Raw genomic sequence first — 11,120 nt, forward strand, 5'->3', positions numbered from 1 at the left:
TGATATTCCCCTGGATCCTAGCATACTGGATTCATTGGGTGGGAGCTTCCTTTTCTTGTGTCGTCCATGTCCATGCGGCAGACCTAATCAGGGTGAAGAGGTTTGGGGTGTGCACACAGGTGAGCGTGATTAGCGCAGGGTTAGCTTTTTCTTATTGGCTACGTTCAAAACATCACACCTGCTAAGATCATTCCAAAAAGGGATTTTGACTCCCTGTGGTGACTGATTAAACACTTCGGGGTGAGCAGGAAGTCAGCTTTTCAGGGACTAAGGGAGACTATGGGATGCCCCAACTGTATCACTTCCTCTGAGGAGGAAGTTCCCTCTGCCCCACTTTGAAAGCCCCTGGTGTACACTAGTATTTCCACCGGGTTTTAGTCATTTCGTAAAAGATGAAAAGCGCTCCCCTAGCGTTCTAGTCCAGCTTGTTTGGAAAGAAAAAAAAAAATCAGGCAGCACTTTAACACGGCTGTTGAAATGTTGATGAGAAGTCTGTTTCCACCCACCCAGTGACACCTCATCAAAAAAACATGCGTGATCGTGCAATATGAATATGAGTGTTCACATCTGTATGATATTTCAGGTTAAAAAGGCGATTTATTTACAATTAATTGAACGTATTATGTTGGGTGAGCAGAATTTAAGGAACAAAGTAAAACAGTGGTTCCAGCGCCCAAACGTTCTTACGTGAGAACATTGAAATGATGTCATTTCAAAGTGTTTTCTCTCTCCGAGGAGCCGGCGTTCACATCATTAAAAGTCACCCAAAGTAACTTTTAATGGCGCTTTCCCTTGTTATTTTAGCGGGAATAAGTACAAGGAAGTGATCATTTCTAAATCAATTCTTAAAAACTAAGCTGTGACCCAGAAAGGAAGTTTAAAGTTGCATGTGCGCCATCACGTGCACGCAGCCACGGCGAGGGGCGGCCTAGGTCAACTTGGCGGGACGGGGAAAGGTCATATTTTAATAATGGCTCAAGAGCCGAGGCGGAGCGCATTATGTGTCGAAGATGGTGGCGTTGAACAGTCGCTAATGGAAAGGGGCTGATGGAGCGACAGCGACACATTTTTAGGGGAATACGCCACAGTAGTTTTACTTTATTGTAGTTTTATTTAACTTCGTTTGACAGCGGTCTCTTTACAACTAATATGAAGGATGAGTGATGTGAGCACAGCAACATCTAAATTTGGGGTCAAATCTGAAATTATGTCGACAAATTTGAAGAAAAATTGGACTTTGAACTGCCTTCATGTTAGAAATCTGTTCAAAATCGTCTTTTACCTGCTGCACTCAAAACCTTTTTGCAGTGGTCAATAACCACCACATCGTTTAAAAAAAACAAACAACAAAAAAAAATAAACACAGAGCTGAATGTCCTATAATATTATAAAATAATATTGAATAAAAAAATTAAATAAAATATTAAAATAAAATTTAAAAAAATTGTGATTAATCCAATATTGTGATTAATCTAATTACACATTTTGACAGCTCAAGTAAAAATCACAATTTCCCAAAAAGCCGGTTTTCTCCCTTTTTAGTTGGGAACTGATATTTTCCTGAAACTTACCTGTGTTCTATTGCTGATTACTAAAGAATTGGAAAAGGTAGAAAAATATGGCAGGTTCCGTGTTTGTATCGCCCTTGAACGTAATATTCTGTATGCCTAGATCGGTCCTCTATTGTACACAAAACTGTGCTTTGATGCCGCTTATACTCACGAAGGGCTGGAGCCTATCCCAGCTGGATTTGGGGGGGGTCACGGGGTCGCCAGCCAATGGCAAATACACAAACAACCATTTACACTCGACAATTTGAAGTCGCCAATGAAGCTAACATGTTTTTGGGATGCGCTGTGCGACTGTGTGGCCAACATGCTAACCACTTGACCACTGTGCGGCCTCCGAATGAAGTGTTGCTTTCCGAAATATCAAAGTGGAAAAGTTTCCTCTTTTCCCTCGCTGGAACAATTTGGGTATCAGACCAATTTTTGGACATCCATCATATTTCTTAGCAGCCGTAATGGGATGGTGGCGAAGTGTGCATGAGTATGACCGTTATTTCAACTTCCTGTTTTAATAACATACGACGACTCACACGCACAGCGCTCCACTATTTTTACCCACTCTAACTTTTCGGAAAAAATGTCAAAGTACAGCACTCTACTGACTGATTTATTTATAAGCAATATTTCATGTTCATATTCACATGATGTGCCACTGCATGAGCCCTTATTATTTTGAAGGACGTCTAACAGAGATAAGGGTACACGGCTTTAGTTTAATGAATTTTCCTTTGGGCTAATGAGCACCGAGCGGAGGCGCGGACGCACGGTGACAGTTTTCTAGTTAAGGAGGTGCTAGTCGATTGCAGGAGGAGCACCGTGTACTGGTGAGTACACGCCTCCCCTCCTCCGGCCGGACTTTGCCTCTCCTCTCACAGCGGCCAAGCCAATAAAAGTAGACTGATTAGCACTCGGATCCAATATAAATCTGTCCGTTGGCACACTCGCCGCTATAAAGGAGCAAAACAAACAGAAGCCCCCTGCGAGGGCTTTGGAATACAAAAAGAGCCACGGCGGCCCACGTCAGGGACTACGCTTTGATTTATTTACAAGAGGCCCGGCCTGTGCGCCGTGTGCTAAGCAGCAGCGGCGGTGGCGGCGGCGGTGCACGACGCTTGCGTCGCTGCCAGAGAAAGCTGTCATCTTGACGAGAGGCGGCTCGTTTGTCCCCACGATGGTCCGGCCTGAGGTGGGGCACCGGGGACTCGTTCTAAGCAGGGGTGTCCACATTGCAGCCCGGGGGCCATTTGTGGAAATATGAGCAGTCGTTTTACGTGAATGGAATCTAAATATTAAAAGAAGAAGACCTTAGTGAGGACAAGCGGCATAGAAAATCGATGGATGGAGTTATCATCTGTAGAGAAAAATCATTTTAGTAGCATAAAGTAAAAATATATCGGAGAAAATATTTTGGGGAAAATTTGGTTGTGGAAAAAGTAAGAATATTACAAGAATAAAGTCAAAATATTATGGGAATAAAGAAAACATGCTAGGTTAATTGGGGACTCCAAATTGTCCATAGGTATGAATGTGAGTGTGAATGGTTGTTTGTCTATATGAGCCCTGTGATTGGCTGGCCACCAGTCCAGGGTGGACCCCAAGACAGCTGGGATAGGCTCTTGAATAAGCGGTAGAAAATGAATGATCATTGTTTTGTGACTATTGAACAATAAATGATATGTAGTACTCTACACTGGTCACTAGGTGTCAGTAATGTTAGCATTAGGCATTCCTAATGCTAATGCGTAAGTTTTCATGTAATGCGAGTGTATATAGGGGGTGTTAGTGTTGGTCTAGAGGGCTCTAATAGTGGTAAAATCCATATTATAAATAACTTTTCTATGCTTTCTATGCTATACTACGGTTTCCTCCCACATTCCAAAAACATGCTAGGTTAATTAGCATGACTCCAAATTGTCCATAGGTATGAATGTGAGTGTGAATGGTTGTTTGTCTATATGTGCCCTGTGATTGGCTGGCCACCAGTCTGCATTTAGTGACAAACGGCCAAGACCAACCACGGTTCCTCTGCCAAGCCTGTGGACACGAGCAGAGCCATGAAACGTCCAGGTTGTCAAACCAAATCTGTTTACTCTTCACGTTATTACTTGACTGCACCCCCGCTCCTTGATTGGATTGACGCACGTCAAGGTCGTTTGCTGCAGCTTAGACAGCAATTAAAGTCAACGTGGGGAGTGATTGTGTCATCTCCGTGGGGGCCCATCTGTTCCACGGGCGCACCTGACGACAACGACGACGGCCAATTTTTCTGATCATGTCGCCAGTTTTGTCTCTGACCACGAGATGATCGGTTCTACTTCGGGACTGTGTTTGGATTTCAGGTTGTGGATCCAGAACATCAAATCTATTTTGGATCGGGAGGGTGGCGATGAAAATATTGAATCTGACAAGGTTCTCATATGAAAGCGACAAGAAAAAAAAAAAAATATATATATATATATATATATATATATATATATACGTATATCCAATATTATGTCTCTTATGCAGCTCAGTGGTGTTTTATCTGTTTTTCATCCAGGAGCTTGCAGGCGTCTAATGACACCCGATATACCAACCCAATGTTGTCATTAATTCATATGACTGCACCTTTTCTATCATTTTATTCACCCTATCACTTGTTTGCATACTGGCACGTTTGTGGGCTGCTTCTCTGGTGCAGTCTCCATCATGGAAACCGATATTAAAAAATGCTGTATGTACTGTACATATAGATAGATATGTCATGTTACACATATCCGTATCGGCTGATATAATTGGGTAATTTTACAAGGAAAATTAGGTTAATTAGCGACTCCAAATTGGCCATAGGTATGAATGTGAGTGTGAATGGTTGTTTGTCTATATGTGCCCTGTGATTGGCTGGCGACCAGTCCAGGGTACCCCGCCTCTCGCCCGAAGACAGCTGGAATAGGCTGCAGCACCCCCCGCGACCCTCGTGAGGAAAAGCGGTAGAAAATGAATGAATGAATGAATGAACATTATTTGAAAATAGTTGTTAAATAATGAGACACAAAACAAGAACTAAAGTTGACAATTTTGGGAAAATGAGGTTGCAGAAAAAGTTACAATATTCCGAGCATAAAATATTAAGGGAAAAATGTCGGAATTACGAGAAGAAAATTTACAAACAGAAAGTTTATATAGTTGGAAAAAAAAGGCAGAAACAGAAAAAAAACAAGATTATGACATTAAATTTATCATAGTATGAGGAATTTCTTTATGGTCATTAAATTATATTATATATGTATTTTATTTCATAATATAAAAAACACATTTTTGGACAAATATGGGAATAAAGTCAAAATATTATAAGAAAAAATATTATATATTATACAGATTAGAATAATAAAATGCGTTAAAAAAATTGAAAACTTATTTAATTTCTAATAATTCATGAGAAAAATGTTGAGTCCCGAATGGGTGACCAAACGGGATAAAAGACAAGCTACATGGTGGACGTATTCATCAGTGTGAATAAAAAGAGAAAAATTCAAAGCAAGCTTGCACCTTCTCCTCCTCTCCTCTTAACAAGTCCCAGCAGAAACGCCAGTGACAAGTCATCACAGAAAAGGAAGCTGATTTGTCTAAATTTGAAGCAGGGACTCTCAGGAGCCCTGAGCTACCAGTCAACAGGCTGACGTTCTCCTCCTCCACCTCCTTATTTTCTTGCATTTTCCACATAGCTGCCTCTGCCCGGGCTGGGGTGAACTGACAGCAGCTGACAGACAAGACGAGAGCAGGGCAGCATGGTGGATCTCCATTATGTTAAGAGCTGCCGCTAGATGGCAGTATTAGGTAGTAGGAGGCCTTCTTCCCAGAGTAGGGGTCAGTTACTACAGGAAGTGTGATGGGATGGAAACATGGAGCTTATGAGGAGGTCTCTGAACTTCATATTTATTTTAATAACATGTCCTCATCTGACCTTGGCCTTTTGACCTTGACCGGGTGAGCCGGGGATGTCCGCCGACGGGCGTGGCGCCGTGGCCGCCTCTCAGGAAATGAATGTTTTATCAGCCCGTGTAAAGACGTCAACAACAACAGATGAGCGGAGAAGGGAGGGAGCGGGGAAGGTCTAAATTTAACTCGTCTGCCTTTGCCAGAATCAAAGAAACTCATTAGAGTGGGGCTGCTTCCTGAAATGCAACTTTGGAAAGGTCACCTACGATGCAAACGTGGCTTTTTAATGGCGTCCTAACAGTAACATGCGTCCCCGGGGCCTGGTGATGGCCATCACATGTGGGGGGAAATCTGCTTTTGAGAGAGGAGGCGCTCAAACGTTCTGCTCTGGTGCTGGTGCTATTTTTTTTTTTAAACCGTTTTTATTATTTTTAAATATTCTGACTTTGTTCCCATAATATTCTATTATTTTAATACTTAATATTTAAATTTCTATTTAATTAATTATTTTTAATATGACTTTGTTCCCACAATATTCTATTATTTTAATTCTTAATATTCAATTTTCTATTTAATATATTTTTTAAATATGACTTTGTTCCCATTATATTCTATTATTTTAATACTTAATATTTAATTTCCTGTTTAATAAAATGTAACAAAATTTTGGTAAAATTAGGTTAGGGGAAAAAAAATCTAAAATAAATTCATAATATTACAAGAAACAAAACAAAATAATGTTGAACATTTTCAGAAAATGGTGAGAATAAAGTCCTAATATTACAAGCACAAAATATACAAAGACTATTTCATAAGGAAGTTGAAGTATTTTGAAAATAAATGTCAAAAAACTGAAGTGATGTTGATTCTAATAAGTATTTTTTTATATATACGGAAACATATACAGTATAACTTGTGCGCCTATGTACGTACATGTGTTGCTTTAGCCCTCGCTATAAAAAGTCTGGACACCCTTGCAGTGAGGAAATTCCAGGTCTCGATGTTGGCCAGGACGTTACCGAGGGACCTTGGAGACCTACCGCACTTCAACATGTTCAAAGACCAAAAACAGTATAGCTGTAAGTCCATGCAGCAACACCTACAGTACTCTCTCACACTTGTTTGCATGCAGTGATCGTCACGGCAACAGCGCGCATTGGCTAATAGAAGAAGGAGAGCATCTTGTTCTGCTCACAGCAGAGTGTGTGGGAGGAAATGATAACAGGCAGGCAGGCAGGCAGGCAGGCTGAAACGCAGCGTAGGGCCCAAACATGCATTTGTGGTTAAATATAAACATAGCAAGTCATTTCCACTTTGCTGCTTTCAGTAACACGGGGACATTACACGGGGTGTAGGAGGTTTACCCCTCCGGTCTGGAGGCCTCCAATCTCCAGAACCTCCTCCGACAAGTCCACTTCCTGTGAGAAAAGGCAGAGGAGCCGTCACCGAGGAGACGAGGGAGTGCAGAGCGTGACGGGGGAGGCAGCCATTGGGAAGATAGTCGAGATAGTTGGGGGGGAAAACATCTGTAATATGACAAGAATAAAGTCAAAATATGATGAGAGAAAAAATAAAATTGTAACAAGAATAAAGGCCAAATTTGACCAGAATAAACTGGTGATTTTAGAGTAAAAAATTATTATTAAATATTAGTAGCATAGAAAAAATGGGTTGGAAGGATGGAAATAAAGTCATAATATTACAAAAATAACATTTTTGAAGCTTACTTAAGAAGAAAGTAGAAATATTTAGAAAAAAAACCTTTAAAAAAGCAAAAAGGTTGCAAAAGAGTTCACCCATTTGACAAAGCTGAGAGGCAGTTAGCATATCGACACGTGTTACTGTACAAAACATCAAAGTTGGCCTTGCATCCAGCCTTGTTTGTCCCCGGACCGCCCGCCCGCCCCCCGATTCAAAGCATATGTAGTATGTGTTTGCAGCATGACTTCATGGTGAACATTATCGCACGTCTTCATCGCTTGACGGGCGTTTTTGCAGCTGCAACTCCAGCTGCAGAGGCCTCCAGCAGCTGCTTTCTATTACTGTCAGCCTCCAGAAACATTAGCCCCGAACAAGCATTTGTTGACTTAAGATGTGGGACGGCGGCTGAGGAAGGTTTGATAATGTACGCGCCTGCAGATGTGCGAGCTATTCAAGTGTAAAAAAAAAAAAAAAAGAAGAAAAAGTCAGGCCATGACCTGAACATTTTCACCCGTATGAAACACTCCTCCTGCTTTCAATGCTCGACTCGTTTTATGTTTGATTAAATTTTATCACGAGGCCATCATCGCTTTCTCGCTAAATGAATTTTATGATGAATGGTTTCGCCATCAAATGACACAGGTAGCTTTTAGCCAAAGTGAAGGACAGGATGATGTGAACGTGCTGGGCTATGCTGGGTTTGGTGAGCTAGGCTGTATGGGACATCATTACAGTGACCCCCCCAAGGAGGCCATCCAAACACAGCTGAGACTGCAGCCAACTCCCTTTGCCTAAATAAACAAATCCGTCTCTTTCCACGCTATTGCAAAGTGTGTGCATGATTAGGTGCATGTGTGTGCCGGTGCGGTTCTACGCCCCAAAAAGCTCGGCAGGCACGGATCCAACTGTAACAATGTCAATTGTTCCAGGTTCAAAGTGTGGCCCCCGCTGCGCCAGAGCACATTTATAGCGACTTGTGCGCCGATGTCTTCAGTGGGAGCTTGTCAGAAACAGTCGCATTGTTTTGTACCAAAAATAACTACTGCAACTTTTCCTGCATGATTATAGCTGGGCTTCACGCTGATGCACCCTTTTTAGAATCCCAAATACTCCTGGAAAGCCAACAGGAAGCATTGCCAGCCGCAGCTACGTCTCCTATCTGCACTCGACTGCTTTTGCTTGTCTTTTTGTTGTCCTGTCCAGTCAATAGCGCTACTAAGTAGTTGTTGATCTACATGCCATTATGTGCTTCAATGACTTAGTTACATAGCTTCTATTTCATTTCATTTATTCATTCATTTTCTACCGCTTATCCTCATGAGGGTTGCAGGGGGTGCTGGAGCCTATCCCAGCTGTCTTCAGGTGGGGTACACCCTGGACTGGTGGCCAGCCAATCACAGGGCACATATAGACAAACAACCATTCACACTCACATTCATACCTATGGACAATTTGGAGTCGCCAATTAACCTAGCATGTTTTTGGAATGTGGGAGGAAACCGGAGTATCCGGAGAAGGGTAGAGAGGCCCGAGAGTGGGCTTGAACCCGGGTCTCCTACCTGTGAGGTCTGCGCGCTAAGCACAGACCAAAAGACGACATAATTTAACTGTACAGGACTCAAATGGCAGCCTGTCCGTACAAAATAACACCGTAAAGATGCATAAGAAAGTCCAACATCATTTTAACTACAGCAAAGCATGCTGGGAAATTAACAATCCATCCAAAACTTTACCGGCTTACAAATCTGACAGATTGTGATGTTTTCGTAGCTTGTAGCTACACAGCTTTTGCCTGACAACCACACCAAATGTCCAGTTTTGGCCCCCTGTTCAATTGAGTTGGTTTAGGGGTTAGGGTTAGGTTAGGGGTGTCTAAACTTTTTTCCAGCGAGAGCCACATGATGAAAAATTTGATTTTTTTCTTGAAATATGTTGCTTTGGACACCCCTAACGCTAGCTCTCACCCTAACCTTAGAGAAATATCTACATCATTCTCAAGGTGAAATGGGCTCTGCAGGATCCGGTCCAGATGTCAGGAGACAGCTGTTTAGAGACGAGAAGGGCAGCAAATGACCCAACATGTCTAACACGTTTGACATTTCTGATCACATAAGCTAGAAGGCTAGAGTTGATATCACTACATGTACCTTGTACTGAGGTTTTAGGGGGTGACTAGGCTGAAATCGAATCCCCTCAATGGCTGCGACATTTGCAAAAACATCTGTCCTAAAGACGGCATTGAACAGACCACATCATACCTAATGTATCCATTTATTTACTTTAATACAATGGATAAAATACTCTTTTAGGCACACTGTGCATCTTTAGGATCTAAAAGTACTAGCTTTGGTAACCATGGCAACCCTGCTGATGGATACGCGAGACAAAGCATCTGTTTTGCAGCCAATGAATCATCACAAAGATGGGGCTTTTACAGATCGCTTCCAATAAATGGCATATTACTCTCTTTTGAGTCCGTTGGTCACGATACTGAACATCTCAGATTTGACCATGAACTCCTTTCAAAAAGGTGAGACAAAACCCAAATGTACAAAAACCATCAGAAAATAATGCAAACCTGATTCATCCGTTTAAAACAGCGACAAAAAATGCAGGTAGACTAACGGTTGAAAGGCCCCTCTGTATATCCGAGTCCCCTTGGGCCCCCCCACCTTGATACTGAAATATGAAATATGTCCAGCGCCTGTTGGCATTGTTTTCTGCATGTAAAACTATAATTATACATCCATCCATTTACTGTACCGCAGCCAATGAATCAAACACCAAAATAGCAAAATGATGTATTAAAAAGGTGATGAAAGCGGTCTAAAACCCAGCAAGTACTTCAGGTGCAATGGGAATGCAGCATGATAACCCTTTTCATGACTGCAAACATGACTTAAGTCGTCAGTGCAAAAGCTCATTTAGTGCACAAATCAATGGTATCTATCCAGGGAGTACCCCGTCCCCCCACCCGATGACTCTACCCCTGGATAAGTAGAAGAGATAATGGAAGGATGATTGAACAGGCCCTTGGCGTTTGCTTGCCTTTATTCGGCTGCAGGAGTAGCTCTGTGACAAGGCCAAAGGGGGGGGACTTTTGCCTAATGGATGCCGATATGTGATATCTACCCTCATCTGTAAGAAAGCGGCATCCACTAATAACGCTTGACACTTGGTCAATGCCTCCAAGTCAGAACGACCTCTCTGAAAACTTCAAATAGTCAGCAAGAGCGTGCCAGCGCCAGGGTGGGAGGACGTTCCACAGCTGTGCATGTGTGGGGGTGTTTGACATTCAAGCACGTATGTGGTTTCGATGGGAAATCTGCCAGGAGGAGGGGAGTCGAGGTATCCGAGGTTTGAGGGGTCACGCCGCTCTGGAGGGAGCCAGTTCTGCTTTTCATTACATCAGGCCATATGTCATTGCATCGGCTCCACCCAGCAGACTCTTTCCTGGAATTGTCAGTCAGTGACACAATCCTTCCGTCTCTTACTCCCACAAAGATTTCTCCCAATGTGTGATGTTTGTGTCATTAATTCTGTGCAGGTTTGCAGGGATAATGGTGTTGAGAAAGTTCTCAGAGTCGCAGTAAACTTGCTTGTACCACTTTTGAATATTAAAAAGCGGAAAAAGACCTGCAAAGTATCCAGGGGTTGAAACAAATAGACTTGAGGTGTTAAACTGTGGCGCGATAAGGTTCCCCAAAAACACAAGTGGTGTTTGTGTTCTCCGTTTACTAATTATACCGCCATACAACAAATGCAAGATAATGCAGCAGCCCGGAAATAAATTATTCATTCACTTAACTCAAGACAGAGACTGGGCAGACTGAGAGACCTGTTGATTTGTTTCAATTAACGTAATATTGAAGGCTGCACTCAAAGTCCAACTAGTCCAATTAGTATACGTGAGCAAGGGAGGAAACAGGATAA

Source organism: Doryrhamphus excisus, linkage group LG20, assembly GCF_037039965.1.
Source record: "Doryrhamphus excisus strain RoL-2023G ecotype Guam linkage group LG20, RoL_Dexc_Guam_v1.1, whole genome shotgun sequence".
Taxonomy (NCBI): Eukaryota; Metazoa; Chordata; class Actinopteri; order Syngnathiformes; family Syngnathidae; genus Doryrhamphus; species Doryrhamphus excisus.